This window comes from Schistocerca piceifrons, chromosome 3, assembly GCF_021461385.2.
Source record: "Schistocerca piceifrons isolate TAMUIC-IGC-003096 chromosome 3, iqSchPice1.1, whole genome shotgun sequence".
In the NCBI taxonomy this organism is placed as follows: domain Eukaryota; kingdom Metazoa; phylum Arthropoda; class Insecta; order Orthoptera; family Acrididae; genus Schistocerca; species Schistocerca piceifrons.
The window spans coordinates 193,006,435-193,028,700 of record NC_060140.1 but is presented as its reverse complement, the minus strand read 5'-3'; the positions used below and the strand labels follow the sequence as shown (position 1 = coordinate 193,028,700).

The 22,266-nt window shown below is 42.7% G+C and overlaps 1 protein-coding gene across 2 annotated transcripts in view; it reads right to left on the bottom strand.

Annotated features, from left to right (window-relative positions):
- The window catches only part of LOC124787602 (A-kinase anchor protein 1, mitochondrial-like), a 277,269-nt gene that overhangs the window by 167,131 nt on the left and 87,872 nt on the right, over positions 1 to 22,266 (bottom strand). For both annotated transcript variants that reach the window (XM_047254353.1, XM_047254354.1), the window contains exon 2: positions 20,926 to 21,088. The gene's annotated coding sequence lies outside the window, so the exon portion shown is untranslated. The remainder of the gene's footprint in view (positions 1 to 20,925; positions 21,089 to 22,266) is intronic.

Here is a 22,266-nt window from a genome sequence, read left to right as displayed (position 1 = left end):
TAGCTAGAATGAAGGTGTTTGTCCTTACCCGGGCTTATGTATGGGTATGACGGTGGCTTAACGCCAGCGTCTGAGAAATGTGCCCTCTGCCCAGATGTGGTTGTACGTATTATGCAGAAAGTGCTTGCCCGCACGAGAAAGGTGCTGCAACATGTGAATGTGGACAGCATCTGGCCGTGGGGCGGAGAATCGGGAGGAACTGAGAGCATGATCAAGCTCCCTCATAGTAAAGGCGGCATTGTAGCTAGCGCTCACGATTTGGAGAAGAGAACGGTACAGCTCGGGCCTCCTCTGCTCATTTCCGATGGAGCAAGGCAGGGTGACAGTGGGAAGAGCTCGAAATTTCCGCAAAATGGCGGCAAACGGTGTTGGAGATAGCAAAAGGCTCCACGATGACATCATTTGCTACTATCAGGCCGGAAATTGGGGAATTGATTTTGGTCCCAGAGAGCCGTCGGGGGTTGGCCCACATGGCAGAGAAAGTGGTGGAACTGTTAAAAGAAATAGTGAATGTAATCCAGCTAGATTTTTTTTTCTATCCCGAAGAAAGCGACGAGACAGTGCACGTATCTGTTTGTATGCAGTTTGCCATCGTAGGATGACGGTTAAAAACGCGGAGAGCACGTCTCCATGAGCGAATTGCGTCATGGCATGCCTGTGTCCACTGGGACACAGCGTGGTGCAGAGGAAGTGCGAGGAATGGAACGTTCCTCAGCGGTAAGGACAACGTTTGTAAGATATTTCACCTGGTTGTCACAACTGGGGAAATCTTGTTCTTCAAAGAGCGCGATGGAGGAGTAAAGCGGCCAGACAGCCTTAGTAAGCTGCCATTTGGGTATGCATGCAGGTGGGATAGGAGTCAGCAATAGGATAGCTCACGAAAATGGTTGCTCGAGTAGGTGTCAGAATGAACTGACGACTCGAGATGATGGGCAGTGTAGAAGGATAGGTCCAAATGGGAATACGTGTGTGAGGAGTTTGAAAGGAATGTGGGTGCTTCTGTTTAAGGCAGAGAAGAGGTAAAGTTAAGGAGGTCAGACAAGAGGGCACCTCTCTACAGATTCTGGGAGAACCCTAAGGAGATGATGAGCATTAAAGTCACCATGTCGCAGAAATGGGTGAGGTAGCTACCCAATAAGCTGAAGGAAGAATGCCCTGGTGACGAGGATTGTACTATAAGTGCCAGACGGTAGAACGCAGGTTTCCGATCGGGTAAGGCACTTTTTCCTTTACCCATATTTCGTAGGCAGATCGCGTGGCCGCCATTGCAGTTGATATAGCGGGGAGAAGGAGGCGGACAATCACCCTTGTGTCCTCATGCGCATCCCTACCACCGCTTACACATGTGGCTGGGTGTCAACAAGACGTTCTAGTGTGGTTGAAATGATGACACTGGTAGCAGCGCATTGGGTTCGGAATGTACTGTCGGACTGTGACAATTTCATAGCCTGCTCTGATCTTGAACAGAAACATCACTCTATCAAAGGTGAGAAAAAGAGGGCAATTGGGCACTGAGGAGGAATCGACCTTTTTTCATCACCCGATGGAGGGCAGTGACACCCTGACCAGAGAGGTATGATTGGATTTTGGCCTCGGTCAGACTGTCGAGCAGCATAGTGTAAATAACATCATGGAAAGAATTCAAAGTTCTACGGGTCTCGACACGAACAGCATAGCCATGGAGAAGTGAAGTGACAAGCAGTTGTTATGCTTGAGAATCAGAAGTCATCTCCAAAAGCAAAGTGCCATTCTGTAAATGAGAGCAGGATTTCGCAGGGCCGGCAATTGCATAAACACCTTTCTGAATAATAAACGGATTTACTGTTGCGAAGGACTGTCTGTCTTCAGTATGTGAAACCATGGGGAACAGTGGTGCCTCTGAAAGGGTCTTTCAATAGCCTCGTTCTGTTTACGTTTCGTAGATGTTGATTGTAAAAATGATTGTCTCACTGCGAGAAGATCCCCCACGATTGCCAGTGTCTCTGAAGGCACGCTCCTTACAACTGGGGGACCCCTTCACAATGAGGTGCACCTGCCTCAGGTGATTGTTCACACCTGAGGGACACCTCCTAAACACCTGCAGAGGACCGATGGCCTTTGTAGTCTGGTCCTTTCAACCCCCCCCCCCCCGGCCCCCCTGACAGAGGGACCAATCGGCAATTTGAGAAGGTAGCAGCTCAGGCAAGGCAACCACCCCTTCCTCGGCTGGCCTGTACCAGAGAATATGTGCAAATCCTACCTGTTGACCCGGGGCTGGGAATTACGAGCGACCTAGTCACCCGTTGCACATCTGACCCGTGGGCTGGGCCATCAGGAGCGCACAGGGAGGAAGAAGAAGAAGAGGAACCTCAAACGGCGAAGCAGAGGAAGGATAGGAGAAGGGAAACAAAGAAAGGAAAAGGGAACGAAAAACAATGGTGAGACTGTTCTTATGTCAATGATGGAGAATGCGGAATATTCCCAATAACACCACAGACATGTTCCCCAAGGGAGGGGTAAAAGAACAGTAAGAGGACAGACATACAGCACGGAAGGGAAAAGATGCTGCAAAGGGTGGGACCCTGTGTAGCAGAGCAAGAACCCGCCAAAGAGTGGTGAGCCCCCTGGGGGAGCGAGGTGTTTGATTGTGGTCCGCTGATCACCCCGAATGAGTGTGTCCGCACACTCCAACATCGCAGGTGTCACAGATGGTTGCGGCTGGCTAGCAGCGGGAGAATGGACAGGTTTGCACCACCTTGCTGCAATGTTGACAGACGCCTCACCCAACGACTCGCCGTGTCATGTCTCCGAAGACATTCTCCAGGCGTCTAAGTATGCCTGCGATGCTCTAATTTATCGCCAAAAGAAACTCAATGAAAGATCTCTGCTTGGAACACACTTGTTACAGACGCCATTTTGAAGGCTACGTATAGTGGCGTGCCATCTATTGAGAGCTCATGAAACTACACGGACTGAAGCAGGAATATTCCATGATGTCCCACGATAAATTTCACCTTTTTCAACAATCCTGCCTCGGGCATGGATGTGGGTTAGTTAAGTTTAATTAGTTCTAAGTTCTAGGGGACTGATGGCCTCAGATGTTAAGTCCCATAGTGCTCAGGGCCATTTGAACCATTTTTTTTTTCAACAAAAACTGGCCGCGAAAGAAATGTGTTGCATTGCTTACTGAACGCCTCCCGCAGACGACCAACTAAATCAGTCTATGCGCATTATAACTGGTAAGCTGAAACCCATACCGATACCTGTGTCCCAAGTCCCTGCCGACATCGGTCGCCCAACCCTGGGGCAAAAACAGCCCGCAATTAGAGAATAGAACAAGTTTAATTCTTCCATACTCCCAAGGGTACTTTCAGTCCACACCGTACTGGATAACGGCCCACGCTCACCCCTGAAGATCTGTATGGTATAATGAAGTCCTGGTGCAACGTCAACCTTTCTCCAGGAAGATGCACGGAAAGAGATTAAAGTCTAACGAAAATTTCAATCATAATGACTACAAAGACTGTTATACCAGCGTCAGGGTCGGATCTACCCAGGAAAATCTGGTGCCGCCTAAAAATGATCCAGAGCAACAATAACGCTATCTACGCAGAGGGGGCATTGTTGACAGCCCTGAATGTGATTATGGAGTGCCAGAGCAGGCTGTGGATGAAGCTCATTTCCCCAAAGATGTCGTGAAAGATGTAGATATGAGAGTATGGAACAGTTTAAGACATATTTTTTTCTAGAGTTAGTAATTTGTATAAGTATTTTTGTTGAAATTCTGATCTGTAATTTTCCTCTGTAAATCGTATGACATGCACATTTTTCCCTTTTGTATTTGTAGTGTGGAACTTTTAGATGTTAGTTCGCCATGCGATAAATAAAAATATGTAATAACTTCAAAGTATGACTAAATGCCAGTTATAAACGGGATATGAAAAGAGTATTGAAGTTCTCTTCCAGCTCATACGTGAACTAACAGTAGCAAATATAATGAGGTGGAAGAGACGAGCACATAGTAACGTAAAATGTTACCCACTGACGCAAAGCAATGCACACACACACACACACACACACACACACACACACACACACACACACACACACACACACACACCAGGTACATTCCAGACTTCGCAAACATTTGTTCAATGGCGGCAGTACAGTTCCATTAGACAGCTGAAATAGAGCGGTTAACAGCTGTACTACTGAGACGCATCTGCTGTGCTATGGATATTAACGGGAAAGTTATGAAATGGGAAAAGACGACAAAGACTAGTGCGTCTGAGCTCTCCAGACTCTACAAAAACAGAGCACATAGCATCGTGTTTTATGGAAATAAAAATAGTGCACACGGATTTTTTATTTCGAAAAACTTCAAACGAAAGCAGTAGTTTTTTCATTCATTTACCGCTTACACATTAGTCACTTGCGAGTGAAAAAGGTTGGACTTGCCGTACACAGTAGATGAAATTACCGCACTAAAGAAAGAAATGCTAGGTCATAATTATACTGTGAACTTCCACTGCCTAGAATACCGATATCTGAACTAATCACCAAGTGTCATGTATCTACAATAAAAATGCAGTAAGACAGATTTTTCCTTAGAAACATTAACACTTGTGTTGATGTGCAACAGGCCCCGCAAAAATGATGATAAATGTCATACCATCACTACCTAAATCTCTGCAAAAATGTTAATACGTCGTTTTGAATTTATCACACGATTTCTTGCAGTGGGGACAGACTTTCCGTAGTAGTGAAGAAAATAATTAGCAGCTTGTAGGTTATCAGTGCAGCATTCGGCATCCTCGATAACGATGATTTGATGAGACAGTCTCTCAACCATTTCGATGTACAGGAAAGAAGAATTTTTCTTCCTTCCTCCAAGAAAGTCACTAGGTGCTTCAATGGAAGACACGAGCAGCTCCCTACAAGGGGAGCCTTGAAATCACATTTTGCAGACGGAGAGTGCTGTGCCAAAATAAGATTAGTTGGAAAAACTGGATTAAAGGTATCACGATCAAGCGATAAATACGAATTTATTGTCCTGTCTCTTCGTATGATTTCCGCGGACGGGGACAAAGTAGAGCTTAAAGACATGGCGATATTCGAGAATGGATCAATGACCCAGCAAACTTCAGTTTGTTATAATCTTTCTCCTGCTCTTCGGAATCCCTTAGATGTATCTAGTAAACTAGAAGTTCTGTAAGACGGGCCGCGAACTGCACGTTGATGCTCAGCTGGTAAAAGCGTAGAGCGCGAAAGACATCAGTTAGTGTTCACATACCGATATGGCTCATAGTTTAATCGGTCGGAAAGCTTTTGAACGGTGATAAGAAGAAATATTTCTTAGCTCATACCAAATAGTGCGATACACATACCAGGAGATACGTATTCTCGTAAAATGAAGATGATATGTAGAGGTATTTCACATCGACTACAGTGAACTGCTGAAAATGTTTCTAGTTTTACGTCAAGCAATGAACTACTGTTAAGCTGATCAATTACAGAAAACGAATCCACGAGGACGTGTTAAGCTTAAGTGGAAATACGCTCCTTTATTTCGCAGACTGCTCAGATGAGAAGCGCCTTGTAATAGATTGGTAAGCCGGGATTGCAAAATGAATGAATGGTAAAGCTTAAACTTCCAGCTGACAATGAGGTTATTTAAGATGGTGCACTAGGTTTGGTTAGAAGACGAAAGGCGATGGTAGGGAACTATCCCAGCATTTGTCTTATGCGAATTTGAGAAATCACGGTAAACCCTAATCTGTATGGACGGAAGGATTGAACCTCGACCCTTCTGAATGAGAGTCCAGTGTCTTAGCCATTGCAACATATCAGTCCGTCTGTGGGTGCAATTCATTCTGGATTCAAGTCCATTACTATAAACCTTTACTGAACCTTTACTGGACGCGTAAATAATATACGCCATATAACACACAATTTACGAAAAACACGTTAGCATAACGAAAGAGACACTGGCCGCGGTAGAACTACAGTGATTTTTTAGGAAGTGACTTAAGATTGAATTATGGAATACTTTTTGATAAAAACTAATAACGATATGTTTCCTGCAGAATACGGGCATAATGACACAGAATTCAACAGTTTTTCAATAAGTAAATTCCGACTACTATGTACTACAAACAGCGTAAATTAAAATCTAAATAACTGCCCCGATTACCGAAGAAAGATCTAATCACACTTATACTGAGGCCGCAAGCACTTTCGAAGTTAGCACATTTCCACACGGCACAAATCGAATGACGTAAAAATGAAAAACAGACTGCTTCTGCTGTGAAAGGATGTAGATGTTCGTTAACACATACATGTACTAAGTATCCCAGCAACTCTTGTTACCAGTATTCAAATTGCTTCGGCAGACAGAGGAGTGACCATTCAGTGGTAATTATTTTGTTATTCGAAGTTGTCCTGATGAATCTAATCAATAACTACGAGATTCACGTCAAATCCTATCCTTGAAACCCACACTTATACACATAAATGGATATCATCTTGTTCATGATGTGTAAAATCGGCGTTACAGGGGCTCCTGGTAAATTTCACTTTCAATCCAATGTGTAACCAGTGATCAGCGGGAGGGAGGATAGCGCTGATAAATACGAAAACTTCGTTAAGTCCAGGTAGAATCTCTCTCGTAAATAGTCGCGTTAGTACTTTTGGCGGACCACAGTATGCCTTTTACGTCGTGTGGGTAGCCGCGAATATGAGGGCCAGGTGTCCGAATCCGGGTCGATTCAAACTGTATGTCTCTTCACGAAACGCTTACATGCCGTTAAACACTGATGCGTTCACAATAAACGTAAGGCCGCCTTCACGTCAAGTCTCACTATTTAGTCACGCAGTGCTGAACGTTCGATGTTGGTTCTAATACCTTTCGTCGGACAAAGAGTACAGATTTCGTCTCAGCATTAAGAAAATGGCAATGATGGTAGATGCATTTTTTATGAGACAGAAGCACCATTCACAATGAATACTCTTGCTCGAGTTCCTGTGGCCAGTACTAGAAGAAGATGAGAAGTGCCTTACATAAATTTTAAGATATCAATTTTTCATGTGCACCAGAAAATATTTACAAATTTAATGAATAGCAGTGTTTAGGAGGCAGGGCATCACACCTTCTCGGCTTGCCCTCTTCCGCCTGTTTCTGATTACGAAATAATAAATAAATAATAAATCCTCACCCCTAAAAGACAGTGACTGCTTTACTGTTAGGTATCAAACAAAAAAATTTTCATGAGGTCATTTAATTCTCTTATTTATGCGCATTCTACTGTGCAATACAAAATTAACTATTTTTCTTAACGATATTGTACGTTCCCTGGAAAAATATTCCTAGGAAAGATATTAATTCCTCTCGAAGCGCGCTGACAAGAGGTAAATTAAATTTTGGCTGAGATCCTCGATACGCTTTGCCATATAACGTCCAAATATTCTGGCTAAACCCGTCCTCTCGTGGGACGTGAAAGGGCACGTGGATTAGGGGCTCGCGACGTCGCAGCATGGAATTCCACGTTCCATTACACATTAGAGTGTAGAATCAAGAATCTAGGATGCCTGATTTTTGCATCGTGAAGAGGAACGTGGCCAATGAAAAGCGACATCGGTTTATGTAAATAACAGAAAATAGGAGCCGCCATATAGTATGGCATTAAACATGATATCTGGTGCGTTTTCTTTCTCATAAAGTACGTGGAATGAATATAAAGTTGTTTCAAAGCATCACAAAACTTGTCGTTTCGGCTACGATTTCTTATTACAAAAGGACAGGAAACTACGTATGGGTCGTTAACCGCTTCCTATAGCTGATGATTTTGGTGTTCTAACATGTGTGCTACGAACGTACGCAGTTTCAATGCTACTGCGCAATGAAGATCTATCAAAAGAGCGTCGTTTTGGTAACAATTTACGTAATAAATATCAAATAATGACATTTGTAGATACAGTCTTTATACGGTGTATACCATAGAAGATTGCTCGATCGCTATGTCGAAGCTGTAGCACAGTTGATAGTGTAGTGAGTCAAAGTTGTAAAGAGAAAGGTGGCAGGTTCGCCTCCTCCTCCTTTGAAACAATTTTTTTCCCTTTTGTCTCTGAAAATATTCTATCTTTCCTTATTCGTTTAATAGAACTATTATCTCAAAAATCGATGTTATTTACTATAAATAATGTATTTTCTGCGATTCTTGTCCTTCCCCTGTGGCCAAAAATCTTAACGTAACTACCAGTCTGTGTCCGAGAGTAAACACAAGTTACATACTGGAAGTTTTTGCTATTATTAAACTTTCTGTGCAACATGTATACACCTACATAGGTGTATATCTCTCGGTTTATGAACTGGCTCATGTTTGTATCTTGCCGGTAAATATCTTTCTCGGATCTCGATCTTGAATTCTACGTGAAGAAGTTCTTTGCAGAGTGATGGTAGTCAATGCAACGTTAAGAATATGGGTACTGTGCATACGCAAAGCGACATTAGACACTATACCTTAACTACAGGGATTAACCAGAACATTATGACCACCGACCTACCATCGATATAAGCTCGTCCAGGTAACAGCAGCGTCACATGGCAAGGAATGACTGCTAGTCAGACACACGCACGGTGCATGTAGTATGAATGAGCGTGCTGTCCGTCTGTAGAATGGGGACAGCGCGCGATCTATCAGAGTCTGATGGAGGGCAGATGGTGATGGCCCGGAGGTTCGGCACGAACATTTCGGAGATTGCACGACTTGTTCAAGGAGTGCTGAGCTGAGTGCCTTCAACACGTGGCGAAACCAAGATGAAACCACGCTCAGATGTCATGAGGTTGCTTATTACAGATGTCGGACATCGTTGGCTGGGCAGACTGGTAAAACAGGACGGGCAGCGAACTGTGACAGAACTAACACCAGACTTTAATGCTGGGGAGAGTACAAGGATATCTGAACACACAGTACACTGAACAATCTCAGCGTTGGGCCTCCGCAGCCGACGACCCTTGACCCTTGCGTGTGCCAATGTTAACACCACAACACTGGCGTCTACGACGCAAATGGGCACGTGACCATCGGCGCTGGACATTGGTGTAATGGTAGAGTATTGCATGGTTGATGAATTCCGATACCTTCTTCATCATGCCGATGGGAAGGCGCAGATCCATCGTCTTCCAGGGAAGCAGCTCCTTGACACCTGCGCTGTGCCACTAGCGGCGGCTCCATTATGCTCTGAGGAACATTCACGTGGGCATCCAAGGGTCCAGTGGAGTTCGTGCAAGGCACCATAACGGCAAAGGAGTAGCTTACTGGTTGCAGACAACGTACATACTTCCATGACAATCATGTTTTCCGACGCAGCGGCGTTTTTCACCGAGATAATGCGCCATGTTATAAAGCCGGGAGCGTGATGGAGTGGTTCTTGGAACACAGTGGAGAGATCCAATTGATCTGCTGGCCCCCGAACTCGTCAGATATAAACCCGATCGAACACGTAGGGGATGTGATTGAACGTGGCGTCAGAGCTAATCGCCACCGTCGCAGGAATTTACGAGATTTGGGTGATTAGTGTGCCGATCAGGTGCCAACTACCTCCAATGGCATACGCAGGCTTCACTGCTTTCATGCCACGACGCGCCGCCGCTGTTACCCGTGTCAAAGGTGAACATACCAGCTATTATGCAGGCCGAAAACGGGATGAAAAGTCAATTCAGTTTAAGAATAACGTCTACTCTATGTATCCCAGATCGTTGTACGGCATTATGCAGTGTTCCTCTACCAACTATTTTCTGTTCAAGCCATCGACAAGTCCAGAATCTTCTTTGCGATTTTCTCCTTTCTTTTTCGACAATCGCTAACATAGTTAACACAGCTTTTTGCGCGCTTCCATTTTCGTAAAGATCCTGTGTGGTTTCCGAGCGAAATATAGCCGACAACGGCCGCTGGAGAACGCACATCATGTTAACCAGATCGTCCCGTGTACTGTCGGCGCTGTCACTCGTGAGGTTGGATGTCCCGTCCGCGTCCACGTCGACATTAGCTGCCTCGTCCCGTGTGAGGACGGGTTAAGCAAGGCTGGCGAGGCGCGTGGTTGAGTGACCGTGACGTGTGGTGTGGAATGAAAGTAGAAAGCAACGCAACTTCCCGGAAATTGAGAATGAAAATAGAAAGCAATGCAACTTCCCCTGGAAACTGTCACTTCAGTGAATTACAAAAGAAGGAATAATACCACCACAACTTTCCTTCAAAAATGCCAATTTTCGGAACGATTTATCTCTTGTGACACAGTAGTCTTGTCCCTTCGTACATCACCTGAAAGTTAATTCCAGTACTACAAGGTCAATACGTGAAGTATGCTTGAGAAGTCTCGCACTACTTGAGAGGTCTTGATATTCAGCTCTTCAGTGAATAGCGCCTGAAGTACCATAACAGCTGTTCGTTTCATCTCCCATTCCCGTCGTCATATAATCTGTCCTAAATTTACGAGAGAATGCAATGTGCAGCACACTTCAGAGGTAGTGTATTATACAGTAAAACTTGCTCAAATCAGCACGTGTATAATTCGGAAATCTGCCCAAACCGTACAAGTATTTCAGTGCGACGCATTCAGTGCACTTTTATATACTGATTTTTTTGTATAAAGTGGAACGTGCCTAACGCGGAAACTGGAAGCAAATCTTAGAACATACTTAATAATTCATTGTGTATACGGTAAGAGCCTATAAAATACTACTGTACTACAATTCATTAGTTATTCAGGACTCCACAAGGGCGTTACTTTTAATACCTCTGTTAAGTGGCGCAAAACCAAGAGGTCAAACGCACCGCGGCGCTGCTGGTATGCACCTAAAACAGCGCCGCTCTATGCAACAGCGAATACGTTACGCTCAATACATCAAAGGAAACGGTTCGTTTGTCAGCGCTCTGATTGTCGGCTTTCTCGTTTTCCTCATTATTAACGGCCGCCAGCGCATACAGGAGCATTGTTGCGCATCTACCAACACACTGATGTGCGCAGTGGAAGAGATGGGTATTGACAAGTTTGTTTGCGCTAATATTGTTCCGTTAAACAATTGTTTTACCTGGCAAGGTCATTATTTTCTGTCATGCTTCAGTTGACTAGTAGCATCTTCAACTTTTGTAGTCCTGTCTTCCTCAGTTGCATGTAATATTACGGTATACTGATAATTTTTAATTATATTTTATATTTGATTTATATTTTTACTTATATTGATAATTTTTACTTAAAATTTGTTTTATTCAGTGACTAGTAGCACTTTAGGAGGTACAGTAACATAATGTCGAACAAACGGTATGTGTCGTTAACACTTAACGAAGAGATTAATGTAATCGAGGCGCGTGAGAAAGACAAACTCTCTGTACACGAAATTATGTTGCGTTTTAAATGCGGTAAGACACAAATTTATGAGACTTTAACCCTCGAGCGGCGCGCTGTTGTAAAAAAAAAAAAAAAAAAAACAACAGCAGCAGTTTTTATGTCTAATCGACGCCTTAACCTTGAGCTATTGCGCCATTGCTGCCGTGTATTCCATCGTTTAGTTTTCTCGACAATGTTAAAGTGGCTTCAGTTCATTTGGTTAGCTTTCTCAGTTTGTTTTTAGAATTGTAAGCAACGACGTGTCGAATGTTGAAAAAAGTACAACGCGCGCCTGTTGGTGTGACAGTTGCAAGCTCTGTCCAGCAGTCAGTGTCCAGAGGAAAGTGAACTAAAATGTTAACTTGCTCGCTGTTTTTTTAGTTTTTATATATGCACATTAAACGTTACTTTGGTTACGCCGACATCTGAATGTACTAATTCATTTCATTTCTTTCGAAGAAGATGATGATAAAGTCTATCCAGATTTTTCAGACTTGGAGGAAAGTAAAGTAGATTTGAGTGATGAAAACATTGAATGGGACCATGGCAGTGAATCTGAACTTGAAGGTGAGGATGGTGATGGTCCCGATGAGACAGCCGACGTACGAGGTTTCTTTATTGAAAAGACAAAGTTTCACGTTGGTGTAAAGGTGAGCGTGCTAATACATAAAAAACAACAGAAAAAACATTGTGCAAATTCCACCAGATCCGAAGAGAAAGGTGATGGGTATAAGTGATGAAGTTGGTACTTTTTTGAAAGTCATTGACCTTGACTTTGCCGGCCGTGGTGGCCGAACGGTTCTAGGCGCTTCACAGTCTGGAACTGCGCTGCTGCTAAGGTCACAGGTTCGAATCCTGCCTCGGGCATGGATGTGTGTGATGTCCTTAGGTTAGTTGGTTTAAGTAGTTCTAAGTCTATGGGACTGATGACCTAAGATGTAAAGTCCCATAGTGCTTAGAGCCATTTGAACCATTTGACCTTGACTTTATTGATGAAATCATAAACTATACATGTATCTATATAAATAAACAGCGAGACACACTTTAATTATCGCACAAAAGAGGTAATAAAGTGACGAAATAATGGTTGTTTTCGGAATTTTTTTGAAGATGAAGAAGAAAATGCCATCATGCTAATGTACTGGAACTCTGGGCAGGAGACGGAACAGGAATGCTACTGCTTAGGACTGCAATAAGTTACAATAGGTTTCTATTTTTTCTAAGCTGTATGCTCCTGTATGACAGGAGAGAATCTGATAAGTTGGTTGCAAATCGTACAGTATTGGATCCTTTTGCTGTTAACTGTCGATGTTCTTACAGTCTGGTGAATTTACCCCTACGGCGATCACTGTAGAGGAATTCAGCACATACCCATAACTGTCGATGTTCTTACAGTCTGGTGAATTTACCCCTACGGCGATCACTGTAGAGGAATTCAGCACATACCCAGCAAACCAGCTAAATATGCGACAAAAATGTTAGCTCTATGTGATGGAAAAACATTTTATTGCAGTAATCTGGAGGTTTATTGCGGCATGCAACTGAAGGACAATGTTGGGTATCTAATGCTACTGGGGACATAGTGAAAAGACATATGGTGCCTATAGAAAACAGGAACTTTACAACTGACAATTGGCACACAAGCCAACTCCTTTCTGAATATTTGCTGCAGAAGACTATTACTTGCATTGGTACAATAACGAACAGACGGGAAATTCTTCCAGAATTTTTCCCAAACAAAACAAAAGAAACTGGAAGTGCAATGTTTGGTTTTCAGTAGGATACGACCTCAGTCTCATACTTTCCTTGTAAAAACTGTGCTACCATACTTAAGTCTGCTGTGCATCACATGGCGACAGTGGATGAAGAAACACACAAACCTGAAATCATAATTGAGTACAACATGACAATAGGTGGAGTTGACGTTGTAGCTAAAATGTGTGCCTGATACTCCATTTCAAGGATTGCAAGGTAAAGGCCATTGGCTGCCTTTCATTTTTCTGAACATTACCGGAATTAATTCACAAACAAATTGTCTCTGAAAGGTGTTATGAAAATGAACATTTGTCAGAAAAACTGGCTAAATTGTTATTTAAAGAACTAACTGAGCTAAAGATTTTGTTATAAATGTTGAAGATAGCGAATATGAACTGCTTCCTTCAATAAATATAAATGTTTGAGAAAAGTTTGGCTCAAATGGCTCTGAGCACTATGCGACTTAACTTCTGAGGTCATCAGTCGCCTAGAACTTAGAACTAATTAAACCTAACTAACCGAAGGACATCACACACATCCATGCCCGAGGCAGGATTCGAACCTGCGACCGTAGCGGTCGCTCGGTTCCAGACTGTAGCGCCTAGAACCGCACGGCCATTCCGGCCGGCGAAGAAAAGTTGTTTTTACTGACAAATGACCATGTTGCAAATTTTACAACGAGCGCCTGCTCGTGTGACAAAAGTAGGCGCGCCTACCGGAGGGTTAAGAAACAAGGATAAGGTTCGGGACGAATTGATGAAAGGGGACGGGCAAATGAAAAGAAAGGCGAACAAGACCGGAGATAAAGAAATTAAAGAAATAGTGTGGGAAAGGTTCGTAAGTGCGTGGGCACAAAACTTACCTTTATCTGGAGCCATGTTGCAGAGTGAGGCTCTGAAAGTCGCTAAAGAGCTTGGAATTACGGAGTTAAAGGCATCCGCAGGATGGCTGGACAGTTTCAAAGCTAGGCACAACCTCGTTTGGAATGAAGTGTGTGGGGAAGTTAAGGATGTGCAGGAAAGTGTAGCAACAGAATGGAAGACAATACTGTCCAAATTAATTGTGAATTATGACCCGAAAGACGTGTTCAATGTCGATGAAACGGGACTGTTTTATCGCATGCTGCCTTCAATGTCGCTAGCAATTGGAGGTGAAAATTGCACCGGCGTAAAAATGTCCATGGAAAGACTCACTGTACTGCTGTGTGGAAACATGTTAGGTGAAATGGGGAAGTCTTGGAAGGGAGGAAAAACTGCGTTGTTTCAAAAACATACACATCAGTAAGCTTCCAGTCACAGGGCGAAGCAATAAAAAGGCGTGGATGGGGAGTGGTCTTATGGAAGATGGGCTCTTTCAATGCCTTTCAGTGCCAAAATGAAAAAAGGAAATCGCTAAGTTCTTCTTGAAGAAGCCTAAAGTGCGTTTGCTTTTAGACGCTCAGTTTCTGACCGGGATGCAGTAAATTGGATTGGCTTGGCAGTAAAGGAAATAAAACCCGAAACTGTCACTAAGTGCTTCAACAAAGCGGTGTTTGGGGGTCAAGAACGACATGCTTCTGTGGTCATCGACGTTCAAGAAAATGCAGCAGCAACTGCTGAATTAATGAAAACGCGAAACACTTCATGTAGTATACATGATTACATTCGAAGTGATGACTTTCTGTCAATTCACTCCACTTTCATTTCAGCAACAGATTCTATAGAAATTCGCAACACAGAGGATGATGAAGAAGAACAAAGGAAGAAGAAGAGGAGCAAAATTATGTCCCTAGAAAAATTAATAGGCCCGAAGAAGTCACTGCATGCGTAAACGATGTTATGCAATTTGCAGCACACACAGGTTCTCCCAACTTGTTGGAATTATTGTATGGTGCAAAAACTTGCCTAGAAAAAACAATTTTGAACAAGAAATTAAACCAAGTTTCCCTCTTTGATGTGTGGCGAAAAAAGTGAAACGCAAAGCAAATAAACATGGGGATAATACGTGTGTACATACAATAATAAATGAATTTAAAGTTCGAGTAAAAATATAGAAATGCCGTGTTATTTATCAATTAGTGTAGTAGTCCAGTGTTCTATTGGCCAATATACAGTAAATGAACGTCTACTGTGCTGGAGTGAAGGTATGTTAATAGGGTATACGCACATTAAAATTTTTTACTGTACTTCTGTACATGATACTTGACAAATTTTACGTAGCCCAGTGAGTTTTGTGTAATCTGGAAACTTGTCCAATTTGGAACACTATTTTAGTCCCAAGCAATTCCGTTTTCAGCAAGTTTTACTGTACCATCTGTTATCAAATGTAGGCGTGATGCTTATTCGCGCCCTACGTGGGCTACGTTGCAAGACTGCGATCGGAGACATGGCAGCAGTGACTGTTTCATGATCACAATGCACTAAGCAGCAAACATGCAGTCCGCGACAGGGGTTTTGAAAAAATGGACGGAAAAAACGTACACATGCAAGAATAATTCAGTTTCCTCCTCCTGTGACAACAGGCAATGTACAGACGCCCGTGTAAAGACTAGCATCAACTTTGCAAGAACGTGCGAGAATCAAATATAGCCGACGTTATTCCTTATTTCTTAATTCGGCCACTGTATACGTATTCAGTTTTCGTAGTCCAACATACATTTCAACGTTTTTCCCAATAAGACCTAGGATACAAGGTTTTGTAGAATGCTCGTACCACGGAGCAACCATTCTTAGCTTCTTGCTAACAGTCGTTGACCGTAGATAAATTTCGCCACCTAATATATTTTTGTCATAAGTCATGCTAATACAGTGCTAATGTAATAATATCGATTTTGAGCCTCGCTAAAATCAAAGAACGAACATCTCACATGATATTTTCTGGTGACTCAAAAACTTCTCAAGTGCGCATGCTCAGCGACATAGTGAAATATTTCATGCTCTTCTGAAACGATCACACAAAGCCAGTGGCTATGTCAATATCAAAACAGAGATAAGTGGTCCCGAGAACACTGCGGTGCACTGAACGCTGTTAACTTGACAAATTATCACAAAGACGATTACTGTCGTCTAACAGACTGCTTCTAAACTGCTGCCAAATATTTAGGCGCAACGGAGAGAATAAGAAACATTAACTCGTGCGAACAACGCAATCCTTCATTACGCTCCAATGTCCCATTCGTTTAGTAACTATACACAGATAAATAACGAGGCCTAAGAGCCCATACTGCCTTAAGTCATTCCAACACGCGCATGGTTTTCCGAATCTGCGTGAATAAAGTGGGAGATACAATGATATGAAGGCGACATTTACACTATGTAGTGACTAATATATATAATGATAAAACTCAGACCTGGTTATGGAACATCAAATCGAGCGAAATAGGTCGGAAATGCATCGTTGTGCTGCTTAGCTAAAAGGCGACGGTCAATCAGCGACGTGCGCGATGAGGAAGGTAAGCTTATCGTGTAAGCGAACGTGTCTGATGTGTGTATTAGTGCGGTTTCGTCCAGGAACTTTCGACAGGGTCTGCTACTCATTTCTTCAACGATTTCAACTTTTGGAGCAATGTTGGAAGTAATTTAAAGAATTTGTAAAATTCTGATTCGAGGGACATAAAGCAGAGTTTAAAATTGAATTGCTACTTTCTTTTTCATGACTGTCTTAGTTCACGCTGACCTATCTATTATACCTGTTATGAAAGTAATTTCATGCTCTAAGTACACTGGCAATAATCGAAAATTCGTTCTTTAGATTCCATAATTAATAACGTGGCCCCTTACAGTACCACCTGTTGACTATCTTACTGCACGGTTGTTCCTGCAGTACATCTGGCAGTATCTTAACAAATTAATGGCAACATTGTACTTTTGGCGTAGTTGTTTTAGAGTCAAGCTTTGCTCAGTAAACGTCAGCAGAAAATTTCCGTCAAACGTAACCAGCCACGGATAGGAATTTGACTGTTCATTTGTAACCATTATCTTCAGCTAAATTAACTAACAACTGCTCTCTTTAGTATAACAGGTACTATCTCTTTAGTATAACAGGTACTAGCTGGGGCAAGCTAGGTTAAATACTGACACTTCCGTGCACACATCGCCAGATGTCGCCGCCTTATGGCCAGAGCAGTTTCACAATGAATTTCCGATCTATGGTTATTTCGAAAATACTGCCCACATTGTATATTGAGAAACATAACATATTTCGTAAGATCTGAACTGTTGCTGGCCGGCGTTGTGGCCGTGCGGTTCTAGGCGCTTCAGTCTGGAACCGCGTGACCGCTACGGTCGCAGGTTCGAATCCTGCCTCGGGCATGGATGTGTGTGATGTCCTTAGGTTAGTTAGGTTTAATTAGTTCTAAGTTCTAGGCGGCTAATGACCTCAGGAGTTAAGTCGCATAGTGCTCAGAGCCATTTTTTGAACTGTTGCTACAGGTTAATCTGTGCAACATCACATATGGAGCATCGGAAGGCAACCAAACATGAAATGAACGAAACTGAAGCATGTAGCAGCACCCCGGAGTTCCTCGCACCTCACAGTCATCGGTATGATGATCATGTTGCCGCTACTTTGCCACTAATGTAAGAGTGGATAGCCAGCCTTTCTGCTAAACTCGAAAATCTTCATTTTAAAATATTTGGGTGGAATCCAATGTGGGTATTAAGAACATGAGGAGAACCACATCTCTATTTCATAGAAGATCTGGCATAAAACGAGGCATCTCGTGTTTTCTGACAGTCTGTCTTCGTGACAACCTGTGCTGATACCGTCAATCGACAGAACGTTTATTTTGGTGTTTAAGTTCGTTTAACAGAAAAAATGAGACTTGAGAATAGAAAATCAATGCATACAAAAGGAACCAGCCAAACCTGCCGTTTCAAAAAAGGATTACAAGTCTAAGCGCTTTCTCCATACCGATAGTACTTGACATCAAGTAACTGTCTCCTTTCTCCGGAATCGAAGCGCAGTCTGAAACGCAGGCGACACACGAGAAGTGACGTCATGTCTGAGTCAGCGCTATGGGTCAAGGCCCTAACTGTCGTGTTCTATGAACACAGGTTACACAAGGTGACAGACTTACTGCAAGAAAAGCACCAGACCGAAAGTGCTTAAGGGCGCCTAATGCTGCGGCGATTATTGAGTTACTGATTGCGTTTAGTTTTTTTATGCCTCCTAAAGAGGAAATTCTTCGAGACAGTTTTAACTTTTTAATTGTATAGTGATTCTAATTTTCAGCTTGAGCGGTTGTAAGAAATAATAATAAAAACGCCATCTTCCGAAATAGATATTCTTGTGGGAGAACGACGTAACGTAGAACGGCAACCTAGCAACATAAAACTTACACAAAATAATCAGTTCCGTCATAAAGAGAAATGAAATTCTGTGTGTCCCGAGGTGTAGAGCAGCACTTACGCACGATAACCCAGAAGCCACACAGTCGTTGCCGGGAAGTTGTCGCGCTTCTAACAAGCATTGCGTGCGTGTTGCAACACGCTTCGCTTCAAATCGACGTATACGTTGGCATTATACATTCGTGCTTCTTTCCTTGCCGAAGTTATTCCACTTTATTTCGGGACACGTAGGTGAGGGGCATTAGCTGTTCCTGGATTCTCAGTTGCTTCCAGTGGCAGAGTCCCGTGATCTTTGCTGCGCCTCTTTTCGTAACATGCGTTTTGTAAAGTACACTATGTGTGAACTTAGGGTAACATGTTAAAACTATATACCACGTCTGGAGTTGTGTATTATGTAATGGCTACGAGTCGCATTTTCCGAGCACCCTTCACAGACAGGCTCTGAAACTTCTGCTTGTCTGAGGTTTCCTTTTGCTGCTTTCAAACTCCGCAGACTGCCTGCCATAACGCTCAACAGTCCTGATTGATCCACGGAAAACTGCTACAAATTATTATTGCACAGTATCACACGAAAATCTAAACAACTAAAAATATTGTCAGAGAGGTGTTGCTGGATGTGCACAAAACATTAGGATATCACATTTAAGCCTACATTAAAAGGAATACATAATTATGCAAGATATTGATTAAATATCCTGCCGAATTAACCATCCCAATAGTTTCATAATCTGTAGCATCGCAGCAGCGAAAGCAATTAAATAGAGTTCTGGAGAGCTGTCTGCTGATAATTCACAATCAACGACGCCAATTCGGCTCCAATTCACGCACGCGATAACAGTTCTAGGTCAGACATGGAGTGCTTAGCCGGTATCACTTACGATCCAAGTGCGATACCAGCTTCCACACGTTTTACTTGGCAGAAATAGACAATCTGCAGTTGAGATTAGAACCTTTTTAAAATATAGTATCTAACCATGGTTATCAAAGAAAATCAAATATAATTCACAATAAAACCTACTGCCTTCTTAACATTACGAGATGTACTTGCTGTCTCTCTATATACCACTCCATTGTCACAGTTGCTTCCATTCCACAGATTTCACTTTGCAATATGGATGTTTTCATGAAAACCTTATGCTGACGTCGAAGTCTAAATATTTAGTTTTTCTTTTCTGGGCGATCTTAGATGTCCATTTTCGTTTTTTCTTTTAGTGCACGCTCAGCGTAATTGTTTCCGTGTAGGATGGCTCAAATGGCTCTGAGCTCCATGGGACTTAACATCTGAGGTCATCAGTCCCATAGAACTTAGAACTACTTAAACCTAACTAACCTAAGGACGTCACACACATCCATGCCCGAGGCAGGATTCGAACCTGCGACCGTAGCGGTCGCGCGTTTCCAGACTGAAGCGCCTAGAACCGCTCAGCCACAACGGGCCGCCCCATGTAGGATGTATTTGACTTACTTCGATATCATATTTCTCCGCTTTTAATTTAATCTTCGTCCACCGTTTACAAAACTAGTTTATAACACACTAAATAAACGTACTGACATAATTTTTTTCCGACTATCATGGCAAGATACGCCTCCAAAGCTGTGCGGTAAGCGTGTCTCTACAGGACTGAAACGAGGTGCACTCAGCCTCGTGTGGCCAACTAAGGAGCTACTGAATGAGAAGTAAGGGGCTCCAACATCTGGAACGCTAAGAACGGGTGGGAGAAAGGTGTGCTCACCCCCTGGCGTCCATACCGCATCCAAATGACGCCACATGGTAGAGAATGACGCCTTGGCCGATCAACATAGCGTGGTCCTCGGCCTGACCGCCAGGTTACTTACACTTCTATATTACGGCTATGACTCTGCAATCGCTTTCGGGAAGACGCGGTTTCAATCCCGGACCAGCCATTCAAATTTAGATTTTCCTAAATGCAACGAATGGGTCCTTTGAAAAAGGACACATTCCATTTCCTCCCAATCTTCCCCCAACCCCATCTCGTGCTCAGTCTCTAATGACCAAATCGGCGTGACGTTAAATCCGAATCTTACTTCATTTCTTAATTAGACTTCCGTTGTCACCAGCTGCTGTACCACACATGCAGCAGATACGTTTAATTACCTTAGAGCTGTATTAAATATCTTAATGTGTTCTTTAACTTGCCAGTGCAATTTACCTAACATCATTTTCGTTTTGTTTATACTGACCCTTAGCTTCTGCTTAGCCAGGTCATCACACATAATTATCAACATTAATTAAATGTCCTTGCCGATATCTGGCAGAAAGTTTTTTTCACTTCTAATTTTTATCTCTTTACGTGATTTCTACATTATCTATCAATATGGAGAGAATATGGAGCCTTGTCTGTTTCCTATCGTCTCTCTTCTTATTAGAAAACTTATTTAACTAAAACGTAAATGACATTTCGTTTAACTGTGCTATTCTGTTACTAGCTAAATAAAAATTCGCGGTCTTACAACTTACGTGTCAAGCGCCGCCTCGTCCGGCCCAACTGGAACGTCTGCGCAATAACACCGAAGACAAATTCTTCAGCAACAAATCACTTGACGTGCACACACACCTGCTGTGCGAATGGTCAGTAAGCAACCAGACCCGCCGCACAACGTTCGCGAACTGCCGTTGGGGTCTGCAAAAATCAATGATAACAGTTACAATTCTTTGTGCAACATCCTTAATAAATGGATCCTTGCATCGTCTAGTACACTACAAGGGAGGTGGGAGGGAGGGAGGGAAGGAGAGAGGGAAAGGGGCGAGTGGGTGAGAGAGGGAGACACTCTTACGCCATGTTAGTGCAACGCTTACATATACCACCATTTACACATTAGATAGTGAAATTCAGTAATGGAAATATTGACCGTAACGTAATAAAGCACTCCACAGTTCCATCAATGAAAGATGCAATTACTATTAACACAAATGTAATAACGCAAAATGTAACTAAAAGACACTGGAAACCAGTTGTAACAATTGACTATTTTAATAAGTAGAAATTCAAGTAAATTATGTTACCCGAGAGCAGCTGATGAATCTTCAACGAGAGTGCACATAAAAATGATGATTCAATGCTCTGCTGCCAAATTACATGTTAACACAGACAAAGCAAAATCTTTCTAAGACTGAAGCAGGAAAGCACGCTGCTATTTACGACTACGCAGTCAATATTAACTTCTGGGCGAACTGCGAAATAGCGTGAATAAAAGTACTGGAACACCAGTGCAACAACTACTTAGCCCGCTTGTCCTATCGTCGTAGCAATCTCCAGCCTTCTTTCATTTTTCAGCAATGACAGACTGTAGGTGAAGATGAAAGCATCACAATGCTCAGTTAACATCTGTCCAATGTTACACAAAGGAAAGTGAGGACGCATTGTATCTTGTGTGCTGTCATCCATACACTCTGGAGGGAGAGTAAAAGAGCTTGTTTTGGACAAGAATCTGGCTGGTGCTAGAGCAGTCGTCGTAGAGTGACTTTGCAGAACTGACGACTCTCCCCACTCCGTTAGCAACTGCAGACTGTCCAAATCCCTAAGTCTCACTTGAAGTATTGGTACCGACGATTTCTGAGTACGGATGTTAATTTCATTAGCGAACTGTCTCATCCATTTTTGTTTTGTTTTTCATCGCGCTTCAACAAAATTTCAGTTGAACTTTTATACACTTAATAATAAACGTAACGTTAACCGAATTTACCTTTTATCGCCGTACCTACATTCTTAATGTAACTACTGATTGTTCGGAAATCTCGCCTTAGAAGCGTAAAAAAATATATCGGCTCACTTTACTTCAAAATGGTTCAAATGGCTCT